The 24,380-nt window shown below is 39.1% G+C and overlaps 1 pseudogene; it reads right to left on the bottom strand.

Moving 5' to 3' along the window:
* Positions 1 to 22,671: 22,671 nt before the first annotated feature.
* Positions 22,672 to 24,140, bottom strand: LOC145008112 (akuammiline synthase 1-like; annotated as a pseudogene).
* Between the last annotated feature and the right edge of the window lie 240 nt (positions 24,141 to 24,380).

The following is a 24,380-nucleotide window of genomic DNA, read 5'->3' as shown; positions in this document are numbered from 1 at the left end:
TATTCAATCAAACCGATCTAGCAGATCACGTAACACAACATACTCTAAGTAGGATACCGACCTAACCGGTCACTAGCATAGCACCATCCTATATACCAAGATACCGACCTTAACCAGGTCTCTAACGAATACCATCCTAACTACCAGGATGCAAACATATCAAAGCAATAACATAACAACAGATACCCGAATCTAAATCCGATAAAGGGCCGGCCTTGGTGCCTTAGACCCTGTTGATATAGTGAGGATAACTCACCTCGCAGCTGTTGACTGAAAAGGATAAGATCACGCTGCTGCAATCCTCCGACCCGAACTCCACCACTGTCAATACCCAAAGACTGAATCCAATAAATACCAATAATTACTAAATTACCCCTAGAAGTCAACTGGTCAACCCTTGGTCAAAGTCAAAGTGAAAGTCTACTCCTGACTGACTCTACTCGCCGAGTCAACCCGATGACTCGCCGAGTCCCCATACACAGCACCTCCTTCAATTCGCGACCCAACTCGCCAAGTCATCCCTTGACTCACCGAGTCACGACCCTTCCAAAAGAAACTTGTACCCTACAACTAGACTCGCCGAGTCCAAGAACAGACTCGCCAAGTCTACGACTATCTTCAACCTACTCGCCGAGTTCCAGGTCATCTTCATCCAACTCGCCGAGTTATTCTTCCAACTCGCCAAGTTCCAGCCTTTCTTCAAACAACTCGCCGAGTCTACCCATATGAATCGCCGAGTACCACCGGGTCTGAATCCATACAGAGGCTTTCCAAGCCATGCAGATGATCCAAACCATAGATCTACCCCTCCTAAGGCCATCCATCACGTAAAGTGGCAATCTTTACGTGAATCCAAGGAGATTTAGGCATTTTCACTCTAGGGTTTGGGTTTGGGACAAGATAGCTCCATCAATCACTCAAAAATAGGGACCTTTATGCATTCTAACCCTTCTCCATTCCAGATCTGAGGTAGCAACCTCAGATCTAACCTCTAAACTCCAATACATCAAAAGATATGATCTCTAACACCTCCAAAAATGATGAATCTAGATACTAGCAGCTCAAACAATGAAATAATACCTGAAAAAGGAAGCTCCAAGAGAAGGTTAATCCGAATACTTGCAAAGCCCTTTGATCCAAGTCTATTCTCCTTCAAGATTTCTTCAACAATCACTTCCCCAAGCTCCAAATGCACTCTACTCCCTCAAATTCGTGCCTTAGGGCCTTCTGGACTTCTACAGAGGGTAAAGAGGCTGGGGAGAGGGTATAATGTCCTTTAAATAGGGCTCAACCTCCGGATTTAGGGTTTTCTCCACTCAGTGACTACTCGCCGAGTCCATCCGCTGACTCGCCGAGTCGGCCACATAACACGCGACCAAAGTCGCGACGCTACTTGCCGAGTCCACCCATGGACTCGCCGAGTTCCCCTTCCCAATTTACTCTTTTAGCCCTTCAACTTTACTCTTGATATTCTGGGATGTTACAATTCTCCCCAACTTAAATTAGGCTTCGTCCTCGAAGCTTGCGGCAACTCAACTCTAGAAATTCTCTCGCATTACAACTCTTGGCATTAACCCAACCAGGCTCCTCAAAGCACAACCATCGAAACTCACACTCACTTTCTCCTTTCTCGCGGTGTCCTGACCACCCTCACAAGCCGGCCACCGGCTTTACCCTCTGATAACCACACCTAACAACTGAGTACCACCCATGATGCAACACTGCTCCAAATCACAACCATCACTCGACCCATATGAGCTATAAATAACTATGCACCACTGGATTCCCGATCCGAGTCCAACTCTATCCATTCCATGCTGACAGAAAGACACATTCTTCAGAGCAACTCCCATGAGTTCTCCTCTCGCAATCACATGCACATGCTGAACTAGCTCTAGTACCCTCGGGTTAGGAAAACCCATCACACTGATGACCCTCAAAACATCCCTCAGGATGAACCACTACTACACAATTCCTTCATCGAAATCAAAATGGGAATCCAAAACTCCATCCCTGCATCCCTTCCGGGCCTCTCGGCTCTACACCCGCGGAATTCCTTCCGCGACCTCAGCAAACATCCCATCCGGATGTGGTCCCATACCACTGCCGCAATCACGCTGCACAATAACCATAATTGAAACACCTCAGTCATAACTTCGCACTACTGATTTCACTTCCGTGACTTACACTCCCCCTCGGAGCTACATTCCTTTTCTTTTTTCCTTACCAAGGAGATCCACTTGGCTGCCTTCACACTACCACAAGGGCCACGGTGCTCACCCAATACTACACCATTTCCTCATGGCATAAACACTATCCCATGCACCATACATACTCTGAATCCACCTCATGAAGACTCTCAAGTCCATGCACTACCTCCACTGATCGTGATCAATATCCGGGGCCAGACCTTGCAACGCTAACATATCGCGACATACTCAATCCATTTCCTCGCACCGATCTAACGACATATGCAGAGTCTTCAGCATCACTAGACCGCCTTACCAGGCCTTCAGCCAAACTGGACCACTCTCATAACCTTCAGCAGACCTGGACCGCCCTCCAGGGCCTTCAGTGTAGCTAGACCGTTCACCGAGCCTTCGGCCTAACTGGTACGCCTACTGGCCTTCAGTCTATCCGGACCGCTCAACTAGCAATCAACATTCCGAGTTACTCCTCCGGGAAACTCCTCCCATGCATAATGTTCTAGCCCTCAAGGGTTCCGAACTCTACCGCCATCCCATATACTCAGTCCCGACCCAATCCTAGGCCCTTCACAATCAATCGTTAATGGTCTGTATCCCGCCCCGCACACCGGCCATTTACTCATACCAGCCTATGCCCTTGGTTGACCGAGACACTACTGAATCCCATGCAGCTAAACAACCTTTCATACTCGTCAATCCTCCAGAGAATTCTCCAATTCTCCCCCACTTAGAGCACTGACTATCAACCACCGGTCGCCATCACCGACCTCCCTCAACAACCCTTCACGACACATAATCTTTCATGCGAACCGTTTCCCACTAACACGAACAACCTTCACCAATCGCATAACAATACTGATGATCCCGGCACAAAAGAACTTGACCCTCAGCTAACCACTCCTCAGACTGCAAATGTTGCTCAATATCCAGACCAACACCCGATTCCCACGAACAACCCTCATGAGTGATAACCAACGAATTTCCCAACACTAAATCCATAACCAAGCCATAACCCTCAAAACCAAAGAATACAATACCGAAATCCACGCAACATGACAAGCAGATAAACAATACTCCACAATAATCATAAAATAATAAGACATCAAGAAGAACATACCCGCAGCTGCATCTGACACTGCTCTTACCTCCTCCGCTGTAAGCTGAAAAGCACGACCCTGAGCCCTTGGGGGCTTCGCTCCACCCTGACCTCCACCCGTGATCCTCAACGTGGCCGGTGCTGGAGCCTGCACCGGTCCTGCAGCAAGTTGTGGACAGTTGATCCTCAAGTGCCCAACCTGATGACAATGATAACAAATCCTCAAATCCCGAACCGGCGCTGATTGCCGACAATCCCTCGCATAGTGCCCCTCCTTTCCACACTTGCGGCATGCACCACCGGACCTACAAATTCCGGTGTGACCCCTCCCACACTTCCCACAAGCGTGGCTGCTCTGATCTCCCAATCTAGAATCAACGGTCTTAGACCGTTTCGGCGCCGGCTGCGACTGCACCGAAGCCTGCCTCTGCTCTCGTAACTGCAACTCAATCTCCAACTCACGCCGCCTGGCGGCCTCCTGCAACTCCAACAAAGTCTCGCACCTCTGCGTAGACACAAACTGTCTGATATCCCTCTTGAGCATACCCAAATATCGGGACATCTGAGCATGCTCCGAAGCGAACTCAGGGCAGAACATCGCCCTCTCAGTGAACATCCGGGTGATCTCCGTCACCGACTCTGAATCCTGCTTCAGCTCAAGGAACTCCTGAGCCAATCTCTCCCTCTCGACCTACGGAACATAACGAGTGCTGAACATCTCTCTAAACTGATCCCATGAAACTGCAGCCCTCTACGCATCCGAATATGACCCCGTGGTCAATCTCCACCAATCCTTTGCCCCGAGCCTTAACAGGTTCAGAGCACACCTCACCCTCTGATCAGCAGGGCATGAACACGTGAAGAAACACCCTTCCATGTCTGACAACCATCTTATAGCAACAATCGGGTCCTGAACTCCATCAAAAGTGGGAGGCTTCGTATTATCGAAGTCCTAATATTAGAAACCTCTACCAGCTCCTCCCCCTGCCGCTGCTACAGCCTCTGTAGCTGCCGCGGCAGCCGTCGCTGCGAGAGCCGCATAACGCTCATCAAAATACTTCACCATGGCGGTCTTGATCGACCCAAACAGTTCCGGTAGCTCGGCCCGGAACAATGCAGCAACCTCATCATGCAGGATCTCACGAATCCTAGCATCCAACTCGCCTGTGCTCAACTGACCAACAACCTCGGGCGGTACAGACCCACCCTGACCTCCCTCTCCTGCTCCTGATCCCGACCCGGATCCGCTCCCAGCATGCCTCGTGACCACGATACTGAAAAACACCACAATATCTTAGATACTTCCCACTAACCCGGGAACAAACTCTCAACCCAACCCTAGAGGTCATGGTTTCCCTGATACACGTATGGGTCTTGTGCTTTCAGTAGTACGGGCCCATACTACCTTCCACACCTACCCATATTAGTATGAAGTACTACCACAACACTCTAGTGACAAATATACATAGTAAGCGCTCAATCCTCACTCCTAGAGGAACACTGAAAATCTCATACATAAGGAAACCCTAGGCTAGCAGGCATCATAAAACAGGCAACATTATCATGAAATCCTGAAGATCTCTAGCCTAGTACTAGCATGCTATTCTATCAAAGCTCAATAAAAACAAATATCATGTATGGTATTTTGGGGTTACTTACTGGCTCCGGCTGATCGTACCTCCGCGTCCTCCTTTACTTATTTTGAAAACCATTTTAAATTCTCTTTTGAAAACCCTCCTCGATTTGAGACTGGAGTCACACGAGTGTTCCTCCAATTCACTCAAACCAAGGCTCTGATACCAACTTGTAAGGACAAAAAATTTCAATTTAAACTTTTCAAAAACATCCCACTTCATTAAGTTATTACAAAAAAAAATTTCAATACATTTATTATCAGAGTATTCCCAGGTCCATATAATAAAACATAAACACGAGGAGAGGTACGATCACGTCTTTGCCTTGCCACAGTCTCCTGAAGAACCTAAAAAACATTAAACCACAACTGTAAGTCCGAAAGCTTAGTGAGATACCCCCAAAATACCAACCACATATACCATAAACATAACATGCTATATCATATCGAATCACAGAACAGCCATGCATATCGGGTCTACTGTGTGACTGGTCATAGTGAGGATAACTCACCTTGCAGCTGTTGACTGAAAAGGATAAGATCACGCTGCTGCAATCCTGCGACCCGAACTCCACCACTATCAATACCCAAAGACTGAATCCAATAAATACCAATAATTACTAAATTACCCCTGGAAGTCAACTGGTCAGCCCTTGGTCAAATTCAAAGTCAAAGTCTACTCCTGACTGACTCTACTCGCCGAGTCAACCCGATGACTCGCCGAGTCCCCATACACAGAACCTCCTTCAATTCGCGACCCAACTCGCCGAGTCATCCCTTGACTCACTGAGTCACATCCCTTCCAAAAGAAACTTGGACCCTATAACCAGACTCGCTGAGTCCATGAACAGACTCGCCAAGTCTACGACTATCTTCAACCTACTCGCCGATTTGTTCTTACAACTCGCTGAGTTCCAGGCCATCTTCATCCAACTCGTCGAGTTGTTCTTCCAACTCGCTGAGTTCCAGCCTTTCTTCAAGCAACTCGCCGAGTCTACCCATATGACTCGCCGAGTACCACCGGGTCTGAATCCATACAGAGGCTTTCCAAGACATGCAGATGATCCAAACCATAGATCTACCCCTCCTAAGGCCATCCATCACGTAAAGTGGCAATCTTTACGTGAATCCAAGGAGATTTAGGCATTTTCACTCTAGGGTTTGGGTTTGGGACAAGATAGCTCCTTCAATCACTCAAAAACAAGGACCTTTATGCATTCTAACCCTTCTCCATTCAAGATCTGAGGTAGCAACCTCAGATCTAACCTCTAAACTCCAATACATCAAAAGATATGATCTCAAACACCTCCAAAAATGATGAATCTAGATAATAGCAGCTCAAACAATGAAACAATACCTCAAAAGGAAGCTCCAAGAGAAGGTTAATCCGAATCCTTGCAAAGCCCTTTGATCCAAGTCTATTCTCCTTCAAGATTTCTTCAACAATCACTTCCCCAAGCTCCAAATGCACTCTACTCCCTCAAATTCGTGCCTTAGGGCTTTTTGGACTTCTACAGAGGGTAAAGAGGCTGGGGAGAGGGTATAATGTCCTTTAAATAGGGCTCATCCTCCGGATTTAGGGTTTTCTCCACTCAGCGCCTACTCGCCGAGTCCATCCGCTGACTCACCAATTCGGCCACATAACACGGGACCAAAGTCGCGACCCTACCCACCGAGTCCACCCATGGACTCGCCGAGTTCCCCTTCCCAATTTACTCTTTTAGCCCTTCAACTTTACTCTTGATATTCCGGGATGTTACAAGCATCATCCCCCCGTTAGAGGGAATTTCGTATCGAAATTCTTTTTGACGCTAGATTTGAGAATGCGAGAATAAGTGAGGCTACTTCTGCTTCATCCGGTCTTCGCGTTCCCATGTGAATTCCTGTCCATGCTTTGCGTTCCATCGAACTTTCATAATCAGAATGCGACTTTGCTTAGTACGCTTCACTTCCCTGTCCATGATTTCAACTGGTTCTTCGATGAACAAGAGATCCTTGTTGATTTCTATTTCTTCTAGTGGAATAACTAGAGTTTCATCAGATAAGCATTTCTTTAGATTGGAAACGTGGAACATGGAGTGTATGTTGCTGAGCTTCGTAGGGAGCTGCAACCTATATTTCACTGGACCGCTTCGAGCAAGGATCTTGAATGGTCCAATGTATCACGGGTTTAGTTTCCCTCATTTTCCCAAAACGAATCATCCCTTTCAGGGAGAGATTTTCAATAACATCCGATCTCCAATTTGAAATACCCGAGGCTTTCGCCGTTTTTCAGCGTAGCTTTTCTGTCGGTTCCGCGATGCTTGAAGTCAAGCTCTATTTTGAATTATCTTTTCAGTTGTTTCACGGATGATCTCTGGTCCCGATAGAGTACTGTTTGGTGCCTACCCCTTTGCTAGCTGAGAGTCACCCACCTCATCCCAGCATAGAGGTGACTTGCATTTACGACCATATAACACTTTGAAAGGAGCAACTTTGATGCTTGTGTGATAATTGTTATAGTACGAAAATTTAATTAAACGTAAGTGGGTATCCCACGACCTTCCAAAGTCTATCGCACATGCTCGAAGAATATCTTCAAGCGTTTGAATGGTTTGCTCACTTTAACCATCCGTCTGTGGATGGTAAGCAGTGCTCATGTCGAGTTGTGTTCCCATAGCCTTTTGTAGTGATTGCAAAAAGCATGAAGTGAATCTACTATCTCGGTTTAGGATGATAGATATTGGCACTCCATGAAGTCTCTGTACCTCCTTGATGTATATCCTGGTTATTCTTTCATTTTCTAAGTTTCCTTTATTGGTAGGAAATGAGCAAACTTAGTCAATCTATCGTCGATCACCCAGATAGGTGCCCGGTCCAACTCCAATTTCGTCCCCCTTTGACTTTTAAAGTATTATCCATCCTACGTAGCACATTCCTTTGTGATATTTCCTGGTTTTGATGTCTCTGGGGCAGGTCGTAGGGGTGGACAGTGTTTGTTCTTCTTACGCGAGCCAACAAGTATGTTATCGAGGAAAATAAATAAAGGTTGGGTAGGAATGATTGGGAAAACTTGGTTTGTGGGGTCCATGAATACCACAGGGGAATTCATTAGACTGAAAGGCATCACAATGAATTCGAAAATAGACATATCGAGTTTGGAAAACAGTTGTTGGAATGTCCTCTTCTCGGATTCGGAGCTAGTTATAATCGGATCTTAGATTTATTTAGAGAAGTAATTAGCTCCTTGGAGATGGTCAAATAGGTCGTTAATCTGAAGGAGTTGGTAGCGAATCTTGATAGTGAGCTTATTCAGCTCTCTACAGTCGATGCACATCCTGAAGGATCTGTCTTTCTTCTTAACGAAAAGAATCGGAGCTCCCCATGGCGAGAAGTTGGATCTGATTAATCCTTTGCTCAAGAGTTCGCTTAATTGGCTTGAGAATTCCTGCATCTCCGCAGGAGCCAACCTATAGGGTGAATTGGCAATTGATGTGGTTCCCAGTATAAGGTTGATTCGAGATTCAACCTGTCTCTCTGGGGTATTTCCTGGAAGTTCTTCGGGAATACATCCGTAAAATCACATACCACGGGGATATCTCGAATGTTTATTTCTTCTTTAGACTTATACACAATGGGAGCAAGGAATGCACAGTTCTTCTTGCGTAGGTGATTTAGTGCCTTGATGTGTGAGAAAAGACACAGATTGGTGTCAGGTTTACTTCCATAAATTATTAAGGTTTTGCAATTGGGGAGGTGAAGGCCAACGGCCTTTTCGCAACATATAATATTAGCATGATGGGGCTTAACCAATTCATGCCTATGATCATATCAAAATTCCAAATATTTGCTAGCATCGAATCTATTTGGAAAAAGTAGTTGTTTAGTTGTTAACGTGCACCCTACATAGATATCTGAGGTTGTTGATTTGGTCTGTTTTTAAATTTATGACTAATGAGACTTTGCTCTGCCCCATTATCAAACATAATGCATGCGTAGGTGTTGTTGAGTAGGAACGTACTGGTGTAAATAGTCGGGTATGGAACTGCTTCGCCTTAACCTAGGTTCAAAACCCTTCCTGATCCTCCCGTTCCTTGGTTATTAGCATTAGGGCAGTTGCATCTGAAATGACCAATTTCTCAACATCTGTAACAAGTGTAACTAATGCTAAAGTCGTTGTTGTTGCGGTTGTTGTTGGTCAACCATTGGTATTTTTGGGGATGAGTCCTACAATATCTTGCCATGTGACCTTTTCTTTTGCAACTAGTACAATGCATCTCCCTGAATTTTCCATGATGATGGAAACTGTATTTGTTGCATTTTGGAGGACTTCCAGCATATGTTCTCCCTGATGTTGTTGTAGTAGTTGTCAGGGCAGCATTGACAACAACAATATGTTGTTTCTTCGAGGATCCTTGAGTTAGTTGTCCCTTTTTCTTAACCTAGACTTTCGATTCCTGCTCTTAGAATTGGGGTTTGGAGTGCTTTGATAAGCTGTCACTTGTTGGTTTTTGTGGTTGTTACTTCGGTTGGAGTTGTCGACACTATTTCCACCTCTGTTTGTGTTGTTTGCATTAGGTTGTGCCATAGCAGTGGTTATGGAGCTGTTACAGCAGCTTGGAATGTAGCAGAGTCCATCTGCAAGATTGGGGTTCCAAGGGTGTGCTTGTTATTTCTGTGGAATGACATCTTCGGCTGCATGGTGATAAGAAGGATCGTAACTAACGGTGGTCATTCCCGGCTGTACTCTATAAGCTTCGCGTTTTTTTCGTACGATTCAAAATGTTTCGCTCTACATCCCTATGATGTATTTATGATAGTAGGTAATTCATAAATTTGTCACGAATATTAAGTCGTATTCATAGAGTTCATAGGTTATTTAGGTTTCAAGGTTCTTGAGTATCTAACGAATTTGTTGCTGTCTGATCATCAGACTCGGCGAGTCCATCAGGAGACTCGGCGAGTCCATGCCTAAAAATTGATCAATTCGATCCAACTCGCCGAGTTGGTTCATGCACTCGACGAGTTAGACCCCCAAACAGCATATTTTCGAGGTTTTTGGCTAGAAATGGACTAGGAACATTACCCTAAGTTGATTTTGAACTTATAAACTTGTTTTTTGATGTGGTAATGTTCATGCTAATCCATTTTCAAAGATAATTTTCAATAGATTCATGTTTTGTATTAGTTTAAGGTTTAGACTAATTACATGAAAAAGTTTGATTTGAATTATCTTGTTCTTATGAGTTGCTTAGATTAATAGAAAAGTTGAGTGAAATAGGTGTTTTCAATCCAAATTAATCTAAGAGTTGATTCTAAAATGTGTTTTTGTAACTTGTCCTCAAGTTATATGAAAAGTCACATTTAAGTTTCATAAAACTCATATAAGTTGGCAATGGTTACAAAAGATGAAGAGTCTTGTCCTTAAGTTATGGAGGTTCAAGAGGTACTTTATTAAGTAATAAAATATGTAACCTTAATTAATTCTATAAGTTATAAAATAAAGAAAAGTTAATTCTTTTATTAGTTTTAAGTCTTCCATAACTTGTCCTCAAGTTATGGAACTTGAAGAGTTTTTGGATTAAAACTACTTTAAACACATAAGTTATGGAATTAATTAGTTTTGAATAGTTTCAAAACTTGCCCTCAAGTTTTGGAATTTGAAAAAGTTTTCACTTATGAATACTTTAATTCCAAGTTAGCCCTTAGAATTTTAAAGAGTTAAAATTCAACCCTTATACTTTATAATATTATAAGTTAATAATATATATATATATATATATATATATATATATATATATATATATATATATATATATATATATGTATAAGAATAAAGTCAGTCTTACCGCTAGTACGCCTCATTCACGAAGCCGGTCTATAAGGTGGGTATAAGTTTGTTGCCTATAAAATGGCAACTTAATGGGTGTCCATTCTCACCCACCGCTTGCTTGACCGGTGGAGGGTCGTTAGCCGAACGGGTTTGACAGGACTATAATTCTCCCTTCATTAAAAGTATTAATGATAAATACTAAGTAACTAAACTCTTAATAATACCCAATCTTAGTTACTTAGGAAAATGTGAATAAGGTGCTAATCCATGAAATTACACTTTGCACTTTGTTTAAGTCGGTTAGTGGAGCGTGTGTGGTTAACCGGCACACTAACTCCTATTTAACAAGGTAGGAAAGGGTAACTTAATGTTTATCATAGTATCGATGGAGCGTGTGTGGTTAACCAGCACATCGATTAAGGGGTAAACACTTAAGGGTACCAAGTAATTTGCATGGTTACTTCACACCTTGTTTTGTGATCCTCGGCATCCCAGTCACAAAACCTGAAGAGAACACTCGAGATTGAAACATGCCTTTGAACAGTTCAATGAATCTCAAAGATCTAGGAGTTTCAAATCTAATTAAAACCTAATAATACATTTCGTTTATCTTGGTGGAAATTGGTGAATCGTCATTCACCTACCTTCAAATATTTTATAGCTTGGATTACGGCATACCTCTTCTAAGTTATAAAATACTTTGTTGGGTCCTAGCCTTAATATTTCATATTGGGTGTCATATTAAGGACTTTAAAATCAACTATCTTGAATATATCCCAAAACATGTCTGGTTTAGACATTTATGATCTTCCCAAATCTCTTGAAACAATCTTTCCTAATGAAGATGATGTCCCATGGATATCATACTTCTTTCTCATCCTCTAATTATTCTCCCTAACCCACAAGTTCTTGAAAAGTTTAAGGTCACTCAAGCCCTATTGGCAAGGCAAGGTCTAGGTGTGGTCACATCTTGGAGATGTAGTCACATATTGACAAGCTGGGAGAGTTGGGTGTCAAAGTCTTGAGAAAGTTGGTGGTTCAACCACTTTCTAAGTCACATAGTGAGTTCTTTTGGAACACCTATGAAACAGACTATGACAAGACCCTTAATGATCTTATCCATTTGCTAAGATCAACTTCCTAAAACTTTATGGACATTAACAATGATGACATTGGATATCTAGTAAAGCATTCTCTTCCCAAGGAAAGGGATCGGCCATAGTCAACTCGGTTGACCAAATGGTAAAGAGAAAAGCTAAGTCTGTGATAGTCTTATGTACCATTATCAAAGGGTCCATATGTTTATATTGCCAAAGGAAGGGTCATTGGTTGCGAAGCTGCCAGATTTACCTAAGGATGTTAAAGTCAATAAGTTTGACTCTACTTCAGGTAAAGTCCACTATCTAACTCTGTTAAGTTTCTATTCTGAGATTCTTGATACATGATGTGACTGGGTCACATGGTGATGTTTTAAGAATCAAAGAAAAGTGAAGAAACTTAAAGAAAGAATATGCTGAATCTGATCGCATAGATGGATTTCTATCGCATAGTTTGAATATCGGATTCTTGAGCTACTTCTTAGGAGTTATGAGATATTGCTTAGGAATAGATAACAACAAGTTTTCATATGAATTGTAAGGACAAGTTTTTCCGCAAAGTTTTAAAATAAAAGGAAATTTTTGATTTTATTTATTTTAAAATATCCTTACAATGGCATTTGAGGAAAAATTGTTGCTTATATGATTCCATTAATAGCAAGAGTGGAAATATGAAATTGAATCTTTCATTTGTGGTAATGTCTAGATTTACCAAATAAGGAAAGATTCTCATCACCCAAGTTTCAATTGGACCGGAACTTGGAATCATGCAAGTTGTATAGCAAGATGAATGAGAACCTTCAAGTATTGGAAATTTAAGACTAATTACTTGCTCACATGAATGTGTGAGTTAAGTGAAGGACTAAGGGATCGAGTACACATTCTTGTGCACTGATTAAGTCCACCACAAAAGATTGGTAAAACTATTCGTCATAGTTTACTAAAGCTCAGTAAATATGATTATACTTACATGCTTAAGTGTAACTCTGAGACATTGGAAAAAGGTTCCAATGTAAGGCAGAGTGAATAAGAAGAATCAAATTAGGCAGAAGGATAAAAGTTTCTCAAATCTGAAAAGATGGGAGAGTACTTTAGTATTAGTTTTTGTGATCATCTTAATGATTAAGAAACCATAGCACAATTAGTTCTCTAAGGAAAATCTTAGTGCATTCTTATGACTAAGAAAAGGAACTTGAATTGTTGAAGTGGTTAAATCAAGAAGATGACTCATACTTCGTTCCAATACAAGTCTTAGAGTCATACTCCAAGATTGTAATTTGAGTGACATGTCTTAAAGATGGTTTAAAACACTTGTCAAATGTAAGAGTAAAAGTTTCTACTCTTGTACATTTGAAATTGGTAAGTTGTGATGTTTTGGATAAAATAAAGACCAACTAAGGCCAATTTTGTGAATTGTTTGTCTTGATTAGAATCCACACTGTCTCCTGCATGTTTAACAAGGGAGTCTTATAGGTCAAGAGGACAGTGGGAGTCTTAAAGGTCTTGAAAGTCTCAAGAACTAATCAAGAATAAAACCTGAAGTTCTTCTTTAGCACACGACTTGCGGTTTATAACCTATCATGTTGACATATTCTGTGCCCATTCCAGTTATTTGCATATGAGTTCTTAAAGTTCTCAATGTGTTGCACAACAACTTGGAAGCAATGGTAGGCCCTTGAGCTGCCAGGTGGCAAGAAGTTAAGATTGAGTTCAATCCATATGAGTTTGGATTTGTCATTATTCTTGTCTTGTGACTATGGTTTTGACAATTCACATGGATAAGAACACATACACCATTAAATCTAAGTGTCATAAGGTTTCTCTCCGATTCATGAAAATGATGGTGAGGAAACACTTTCACTAAGTAGATTTTAGCTAGATAGAAATTGTGATATTTGCATTCTCAAAGTCGTTAGTGGAGCGTGTGTGGTTTACCGGCACACTAACCTGGACTTGTGAGAATTAGCAAAAAGGTCTAACTATTATGATTACGGCATCCATCTTCATAATTGTTTAGACACACACATGTGCTATCTAAGGGAAGGTGTATGTTTTTGATAAAGTCTTATCAAAACAATCTAGTATCAGAAATCTGAACTTTGGTAAGAAAGTCAATAAAGTATTAATTTCTAGAAGTCGAGCTTTTTGAGTACATGTCAAAGCTAGTGGGAGCATAAGTGTTATGCTAATAATCATCATGTTAGTGGGAGCATGATAATTATGATAAGTATTGCAAGTTAGCAATGTTAATTATAGAAAACAAAAGTTTCAATTGGGAAAGAGTTGTTTTGCTATAATTAAGGGAGAGGAAATTATACTTCATCTCAAATCTATAAGCTTAGATCGTGAGGTTTTAATCATTTAGTCAAGGATATATATATGAATTTCATGCTGGAATGGCTCAACATAAGGAAATTCTGTATATGGGTCCATTATTTGCGTTCTAAAATTCGATTATGATTACGGCATCCCTTTTCATAATCTGAATTATGAGAACTTGGCAAATAGAAATGGAAATATTATGGCAAAAGACTGGTTTAGTCTTTATGTGAGACATCATGAATCGTGTCCCATATGCTTCGGATATAGGATCGATTACATGTGCCATATTCAGCCGTTCTAAAAAATTTCCAAATGCCTGGGGCATTAAGAAGGGAAAAGGTTTAGAACTGGATATGACTAAAAGGATTAAACAATTGTCGAGGACAATCTAAGGTTTACCAAAGATTGGTTGCTCAAGGATAGTTGGAAGTATAGTGATAATTCTGGAAGGACCATATTAACATAATCTGTAAGGAGACAACTCTTGTTCAGAAGTGATTGTCAAAATGGAATCTGGAAATGTTTCGAAGTTAGAATTTTCAATCTGTGTAAGATTAAGGAAACTTAATGCAAGAAGGATTTTTCCAAGGAGTTGATCTCCTTTGGAATGCTCTGTAATGTTTGTTGTCAAGTCTTTATGACTTTGTGCATAATCATTACAAGAGAATCAATGCATATAAGTTTAGAATCTAACAGATTTCAGTAAATGGCATGAATTTGGAATTCTTGCATTTGCAGTAAGGATTTGGGAGTGTGAAAAGAGAATCATTGAAGTTATGTTCAATTGATCTAGTTCACAAAGTGAAGATCATAAACAAACATAGTATGCATACTTGGTGTATGGCATGACTAGTGTTTAAGAAAACATAGTGTACATGCTTGGAGCATGGGACAACTATTGTTTTAAATTCAAGAATAAAGTTGATAGCTGAAACAGTATACAATGAATAATGTGTAATCATATGGTGATAAATAAAAGGTGTTTTATTTATGTTCATAGGTTTTGATACCATATTGGATTCAATTATTATTGTGTTTCACTTTGCATGTTTTGACTTCCTAAATAAACTAGGTTATTCTTCCGGAATGACTAAGTTATTCAAACCATCCACAGTCGGTCATATGTTGGAAGCAGATATGAATTAAGACTGTCATGGGTTGGCTTGTAGAGGTCTAAGGTGTTGGACAAAGGGCTACAACACTCATGAGTGCTCATAAGTTATGAGTATTGGATTCAACCCGCGCTCATTAGAATCACTTCATGGATTTTATCATGAGTGATCATGAGACGATAATATCTTATATTCTTCAAACCTAGAGATATGAGTTGTTACTATGAGTTGGTTGTACATTGATTGCACGAAAACGCATTTGGTAACTCGGTGCTATAAAACGTGCCTTTGTGTATGATTCAACAAGTAGTAGAACAAGCCATATGAGTTGAAGTTTATCCATTCCTTTTACCTTCGGGATAAAAGCGATATCTGTGGGCCCCTCGATGATTTGATGATGACAAATGGAAGTGCTCGGCCGGGCCAGGACTGATTTGATTTGTTCAATTAGTCAGTCGTCATAAATCGGAAATTGGGAAACAACAAATGGACAGAGAGAATGATTATAATCCATGTCTCAGTCCGTATGATATCTAGAATGGAGGAATATATGATCCCTTATCTAATGGACAAGTCATTGACAAAGGTCAGAGTTCATCGACAAGGTCAGAGTTCGACAGCGGCTTTAAGAGCTACGATTGCCAGTTAGGTTTTAAGTCATACGCAATAATAGTTTTAGACTTATCCAAGTGGGAGACTATTGGATTAATTTCTAAGTCCATAACTATATTTGGTATGTACTTGACCCGACCCGGCATGGTCCATTTGGGTTGCACTTCACCGACACAATTTATATGGATAATCTTTTGAGAATAGTATGTTTATGATTAATATTAATATATTATAAGTTCTAATATATTATTATGGAATCATATTATTTAATTAGTATTGATCAAGAATTAATTTTTAATTAATTAAGTGATCAAAAGGAACTAATTAAATATGGACTCTTATATACCTGGAATGGGCCAAGTTCATTTAGGTTAGGCTAAGCTTTCATGGATAGTCCATGGAGTGTTTAACCCATGGATCCTAGGAAATGAAAGGTCATGGGTATTAGGGTTTAACCCTAATCCTCCACACTATATAAAGATGTCCTTGGTTGGTGAAATGGGCACTAGTGTGGTACACTAAGAAGGGCTAGCCTATTTCACTAGAGAGAACCAAGTATCCATATTCTCTAAAGTCTTCCAAGGTGTTTTGGTGATTTGTGATTCCACTTGAGGCTTCCACACTATTGGGGCTAAGCTCTTAAAGCTTGAAGACATCAAGCTACATCAAGAGGTATGTATTCTATCTTGCTATAGTCATTGTTTTGTATGCTAGATTAGGATAATACCTTGGATGTTCTTATTTGTATGTATAATAGAAAAAACATAGATCCAAGGTATTTAGGGTTGCATGTACACTTAGGAGTGTTAGAATGCTCAAAACCCAACAATAATATCAATAGAGACACAATACTAGTAGGAGATACGGCTGGTTCTACATACTGTAGAACCTATAATAGCAAGTAGTAGAGTACGTTCTATCAATTATGATGACGATGACACTCAATCGTCAAGTTGGTGTATCAGGAGTTTAGCCAGTTCATTCACCTCCTTGGTGATTACTTCTTCCCTTTGCTTGGATCGAACGGCTCTATCTTCGGCCACAAAGAGTTGATGCTTGAGATTGGCTATTTCTTTCTCAAGAGAGTGTATGTAGTCTGTATCACTTTCCTAAATCGTGTGTGGGTCTGATAGGGCTTTCTATGGGCGAGGTTTACTAGGTGTCTCCTTAACGTCCTTTCCTTCATCTGACTCCCGGTCAAAATCATCATATTCGTAATCAGTTACCACATACTCTTCCGGTTCCACTCTGGGTTCCAGCTCCTGACCCATTGCAAGGCCTCCTTCAGGGTTTTCTTCAGGATTGTCATCTAGACCAACCTCAATCTTCCCATAGACTACTAGAGCTTGATAGTAAGGGTCATCTTGTTGTATTCCCGCCATATCGCCTGCGTGGGAGGTGTGGGTGTGAGAAGTGTGTACATTGGGGTGTATAAGGATAGTATTCTTAAGTACTCTTATAGTGTTCATTATTGTTATATATATATATATTTGTTTAGTTCCTCTAACCTATTTGGATAGTTAGATGGTAAGTTTTCGGTTTATTGACTATCACGATTATTCCCAAACATATGTTGATCGTACTTTGAATGAATGTAGTTGATTAGGCTACATTGATCCCAAGTACGATTACATAACTGCCCAGGTTAAATCATAACGTTCAAATCCCCCAAAGACTTTTATTGTTTAGTATTAGGCTGTTATTCTAAAACACGCACATAGGTAAGTTCTTTTATTTACTCTGTTCAGAGTTATTTAGTCCCTTCATTGTGTTTGTAGTTGCATATCAATGTACGGTTAGATATGCTAGTTCACTATAAACAGAGCTCTGATACCAACCTATCACATCCCCAAACTAGACGTCGGAAACATCCGAGGGCTCGCGTGACTTAAATTGAAATATCATCACAATGAATATACACGAACAACACATACATCACCAACATTACATAATACAACTGACATTGTTCACATCAAGTACATTGTTTAAACATTACACATCCGTAACATAAATTCTTTAAGAATTTTTCAAAACATAACATCCTAACATACTTGGTATTGTTCTTCGGCTTATCTGTTACCTGAGAATACAAGTTATTTTGAAAACGTCAACATATATAATTTTGGTAACTTCATAAGCATGTTTGATATAAAACTTGTTCGTATCGTTTGTAAAACCCAGAAAATCCGATATTTTATGTATAAAAACTGTTTGCGAAAAGATGCGATGATCCCATAAGTGCAGGTGTATGTGATTGCGAAACAAGTCAAGTGATTGTTATTCAAAATTGATTATCGTATTGTAGTTATTGTGTATAGAAGTGAATAATGTTGTTCCCCCGGAAAACCCGATGTTTTACGATATAAATAGTATGATAGTTTTGTATTATTGTATCGTCACAACGAATGAATATGTTTTCCCCTGATTACTTAGATGGTGTTGGATCTCTATGTGAGTCGTTATAACCATGCATAATAATGACTAGTTCGTCTGTCTTGGCATTCTAGCGAATGTCATAATTGATTTAAGATTTTGTCACCCTAGATTGGCCGAGTCTAACTATAGCGAACAGCTTAGGTGTGGGGGAGTCACCCCCATATAGATCTATATATAAACTCAAGTTCTCTCTCCAAGAGACTCTGGTTATAACTACAGACTACGACCGACACTTAATAGTTTCACCCGTTATTTCCCACTAAATCCAACTGAATTTGAATAACCTTGTTTATCAACCTAATTTTATGTTTACTTGAATAACATAGATAATCCTAACAGACGAAGAGAAGAGGGCAGCAGAGGTCCACTAATCATGTATGTTATTATAGGCTGTCGAGTATGAGACGGGCACGTTGACCCATCATGCATATGTTTGATTTGGACCTTACTAGCAATGACAGTGGGTCGCTGAGGCCCAATAATATGTAAAAGCCATTGAGGGTTCCTTAGGCATGTAGTTGGGTCACAGGAGGCCCAATAAACATGTGTGAATATATCGGGCCCAATAAAAATGATATTGGGCCACAAAGGCCCAATAGCACATATAGAAGGTATTTGAGCCCAACTTTTGAATCGCTTATGTTTTATCGAGTTTAAGTTCGTACTGTTGGTATTTGTGGTATGCTAAATGTTTATTCGTAATAACGACATATTTTAGAAATTACCATTCATATTTTAACGTTTGATTTATATATATATATATATATATATATATATATATATATATATATATATATATATATATATATATATATATATATATATATATATATATTTAAAACCATGCGTTATAAACTTGATATTTTTAACCCCAAAATTTATAATTGTTTATTTGGCCCAAAAACTTTTAGATTAACCATTATGGCACCTGTTTTTATAAAAATGACAGTTTTAGTCCCTTTTTGTAAAAATTTACATTTTTGGTCATTAAACCATTTTTATTGACATTTCCATCCAAACTTTATTTGAATGGTAATTTCAGTCCAAAAATGTTGCATTTGTCATTTCCAGCCTTTATTTGCAAAAAGTTACATTTTTGGTCCAATTTCCGTAAGTTTTACGATTTTGACCCTAAAATCAAAAACTTTGCATTTTTAGTCCAATTTAGTAATATATTCATTTTTAACCCCTAAAAAAGTTTATTTACATTTTAGACTCATAGTTTGTTAATTTTTCCATTTCAGCCCCTCAAGGTTTCCTTTTTTTCGCAACCTTGGGCCCAAAATCTCGTAAGGCCCAATTTAAAGCCCAATATGCCAAATTTTATGTTTTTGACCCTTTGAAAAGTATGGTTTTCATAAAAATCAGCTTTTATACTAATAACAACTTATAACCTCCATAAAACCAAAATTTTACAATTTACACTCAATCTTTGTTATTTTTGCAAAAATGACACTTGTAAGGTTCTTTGGTTTTGTTTTTCACCTCTTTAACTTAAGAACCCTTAGATCTATGATGTATGTTTGTTTATCAAGTTTTTGTTCATGACTATTTCACCCTTTTTGTTATAGATTTCAAAATATAACAAATATTTCATATTATCACAACCAAAAACTAAAGAATTCACATATAGCATACAAACACACATAAATCATCACATAATACTTGTATTCTCTCCCCCCCCCCCCCCCCAAAAAAAAAAAAAAAAAAAAAAAAAAAGAAGTAAAAAACAAAAACAAGGGGGTATGAACTCACCTTGGGGTTTGATGTTTCGATATTTGAAGAAGAATGGAATAAGGTGATGTGATTTTTGGTTTTGAATGCTTCCCTAGAAGAAGTTTCAAAACTTTAATGTCCTAGGATTCATGATCATGGAATAAAGCTTTGTAAGGGAGTGTTTTTGGTTTAAGGATGAAAATCAAAGACTTAAAGATGATGACAACTTACCAAAGAGGATGATCTAGATGAAAATCTCTTGAAGATCCACACAAAGTCTCGAAAATATGGAGGAAAAAGAGGTGTTCTTGAGAGAATTTTGAAAAGAAATGAAGGTGGTGGAATGTTGGTGTTGGCCGAGAGTGATAAGAAGAGAAGGGGGAAAGAGATTCTTGGTTATTACATGGAGGTTTAGAGCCTTAGAAGTATGAGATTTAAGCTTGGTTAACCTCTAAACATTAGTGAGGTATCAAATGCCAAATAAATCCTTCATTTCCTTTTTTTAATACATAGGCCGAGAATGGGTTTAAGGAAAAGAGAAGTGAATTAGTTTGGCCCATTCTTGTTCATGTTTCAGAAACATGAAGCCCATTAAGAAGGTTTTTGGCCCATTGGGCCTTTAAGATAGTTCGCGGCCCAATTTGTATAAAAGAGTGGGTTTTATGGTCCATTACGGTTAATTTGTTTTGTTATGGCCCAACAAGGCCCATTAAAGATAATTCAATTCATTTTAGGCCCATTATGGCTCACAATGTTAAGCTTTGTCAAAGTGGGTCCAATTAGAGTCCATTTAAGGGTCCTAAGCCCAAAATAGTCAAATTGGAGACTTATTGGTCCATTCGGTCCAATAAGAAAATGCCCATAATGGACTTAAACCGGGATTTTCAGGGTTTCCAATCTTTCGCTGACCATTTGGAGTGTTTATATAGAGTGTTTGATGAAATTTCCTGGTTGTGACACAAAAGCTATTAATGAGAACTCTATCTTTAAAGCTATACATGCTTGCATAATATATAGTCTAACCCAAACCGGGTAAGCAAAAAATAACATTAAGCCCATATGATGTAACACTCTAAACCCAACAATTTCAATGGGTCTAAGGCACCAAGGTCGTCCCATTACTTGTTAGGTGACAAGATAGTTGTATATGTGCTTGCTTTTTTGGTAGACCTCGAGGGTAACCTGAGACACTTGTATGGAAGACCTCAGGGGTAGCCTGAGGCACTTGGATATTAGACCCTGGGGGTAGCCTATGTCATTTCAGGGGAAAGACCATGGGGGTTGCCCATGACACTTAGATATTAATTAGACCATGGGGGTATCCCATGACATTCCAAGGAAAAGACCATGGGGGTAGCCCATGACACTTGGATGTTAAACCATGGGTGTGGCTCATGGCATTCCAAGGAAAAACCATGGGGGTAGCCCATCGCAATTATATGTATGTTATTGTATTGTGGGAACTCATTAATTTTTGTGCTTACGGTTTTCTGTTTTTGTTTAAGGTATTTCTGTTTTCAAAGGAAAAACTTGGGATGATTGCAGAGCATACACCACATGTTTCAGCATTTTATGATTTACTATGATATTAATGATGTATCAATACATTTGATAACCTTGGTTTTATGACTATAGTATGGTTTAATGTTTTACTAATTTTAAAAACAAAAAAAAAATTATAGTCTTATTTTTGGGATGTTACAACATAGGCTCTGTTTTAGCGAAGAACAATTTCTCAAAGGAGTACCTTTGAAGAATTGATCCGCAGAGGGCATCTTTGTGGAACGATGCACCATTTGTGGAATTAAAATTTTATAATTTATTTTTCTCTTTTTACACCGCCACATCATTTCTTTAAAAAGTTTTCTTGTTCCTCAGAGGTAAAGGACTTCCGCAGAGGCCCTCTCTGCGGAAGTCGTGGTTATTTTTCGAAAACTCCTAATTCTTGATCATTATCTTCAAACAACCCCTCCTTTTTTATCATTTCACAAATTTTCTCCTTAAAATATTGTCATTTTGTGATTGACGACTTCGTTTTTAGTAAAGACTAACGATCTTAATAATAATAATAATAATTTTATTGATGTTTAGAGACGCCTACAAATATAGTTTATATGTAAATAGAAGAAAAAAAAAGCTTATCAGTTATTTTCTAAAATTCACAAAAAAGTAAGTAAATTAGAATTGGAAATTTTAGTGCAACCACCATATGAATTAAGACCATCCTTAATCCTTATAATTATTTTTTTAGACTATACTTATAATTATATCGGAAAAAATAACATAAACACTAAATTACTCCAACTCATTAAATTATAATTAACAATAAAAAGAATATTTTAGATATATTCTTCTTCATCCAACTTTTATGATTTTATAAAAACAAGCCTTATATTTATTTGGTTTTATAAATTTGACTAATATACTTTTATTACATATGCTTAATAAATTATATTATCAAAATTTTATGAACAAAATATCCGTAAACGGATTTATTAAATAAAACAGACTTACATTTGACATAAATTTGATAATGCTATTACATAAACATTATAATTATATAAAATAAACAAAACATAACTAATATCAAATTATACAAATGAAACTTTGAACATATTTAATGTCGATAAATAGTGTAACACTACCAAGTACCAACACTATATACAGTATTAGTCGATCAGTGTAAAAGTGATGCCCTAAAAATAGCCAAAGGCAAGAAGTTCGGGGTCACTTTGAACAATGGCAAGGTCATGCTCTCCCAAACACATGAGTACTTCAATACCATCCTTGTTCGGGGCATCTGTAAGAATAAAGGTATTTTTCCTCGCAACTCCGGCAAGGGCTACTTTTATAGGCTCTCCCCACCCAAAATCAATCTCATATGCATGATATCCACACAGGCTTGTAAAGATATAAACGTCATCAACTTTTCTTAGCTGTTCTTCTAAATCACTGTGTAGAACACCAAAGACAGTTTCAATATTTCTTAGGGATTTGAATTGCATTTTTTGCTTCTTGAACCCACTAATGAATGACTCGGGGTTCATTTCACTTTCCTTGTTTATTAGAATCTCCATGGGCATTATCAAATTTCCAATGCTCTTTTCCGGAAGCTGCTCCATCATTAAGCCTCTAAGGTTTGCTATTTGGACAGCACCAGTGGGTTTGAAAGATCCTGAATTATTTTTAGTAGCCGCTGCCATTGCACACTTGTAAAGCAGCCAGGTCAAGACTTCAACACGAGTAGGGTTTGTGATCGGTTGACCAGATTCTGCTGTCATGGCTTTCACTTTCAGTTTAAGCTCGTTTATCTTTGAACCGGGGAACATGAACCTTGTTGTGATGAGACAATCATCAGGTCTCGATATGATATACCTACTTGGATTTAGATTCATGTATTGGAAAGGAAAAAAGAAGGGGTCATCAATGGAGAACTCATGATCTTTCCGTCGTGTCATATTAGCCCAATCGTTTATAAAATGAACCAAACTGCTTCCGTCTGCAATCTTGTGTGACAACGACACTGCCACCGCTACTCCTCCACATTCAAAATGGTTGATCTGAACCTCCAGTGGAGTCACTTGATCGCTTTGAAGATCATCATCTCCGTAGTTGGAGTTGAAATGTACTAGACCATGTGGAAAGAATTGGTCAAGATCTTCATGCGACGAGTTTTGAAGGAAATCCGATAGTGTGGTATCAATGGATGCTTCAAGGAACTCAGCTCCATTGTCGTTGCAATCTACATAGATGGTTTCACTTTAGCGAATCTACCAGCAAAAGGATAGTACTTTGTTAATGTTTGAGACAATGAGTTCTTCAGGTTAAGTGTCTTATCATGGGAACCACGATAAATCCCGCGGGTGTTTGGGTAGAATGCAACTATTGGCATAAATATGTTGGGCGTGATTTGATCCAATATTGAAAGATTGTGAGTTTTGAGGTGGGAAGGTGTCGGAGAAGAGGGTTTGATGATTTCTCTAGAGACTATTGTGTGAATCTGCCTTCTACCATATCGTACCAGGTTGCATATCATCGTCATCTTCGGTCTTCCGAAACAAGAAAGATGAGATTAACCAAATTAACCAAATTAACTACCAAACTGTTAGTTTCATATCTTATATGGGGACAGTTTGTTTAATTACATTGATAAATTAATGCATGCATGCTTTCCACCATGGGAATCTAATCCCGATTATTAAGGCGGGTATCAATCATAAAACTCAACGCTAGCTAGAGAGCAATTAAAACAAGTGATCAACCTGCCAGATGTATATTTCGATTTGGTCCACTTAATAAAATTTTCTTTTTTCCTTTTATGCACTTATTCACCGCCA

This window comes from Lactuca saligna, chromosome 8 (genome assembly GCF_052625555.1).
Source record: "Lactuca saligna cultivar CGN05327 chromosome 8, ASM5262555v1, whole genome shotgun sequence".
Classification (NCBI taxonomy): Eukaryota; Viridiplantae; Streptophyta; class Magnoliopsida; order Asterales; family Asteraceae; genus Lactuca; species Lactuca saligna.
This window is presented reverse-complemented; position numbering and strand designations above follow the sequence as displayed.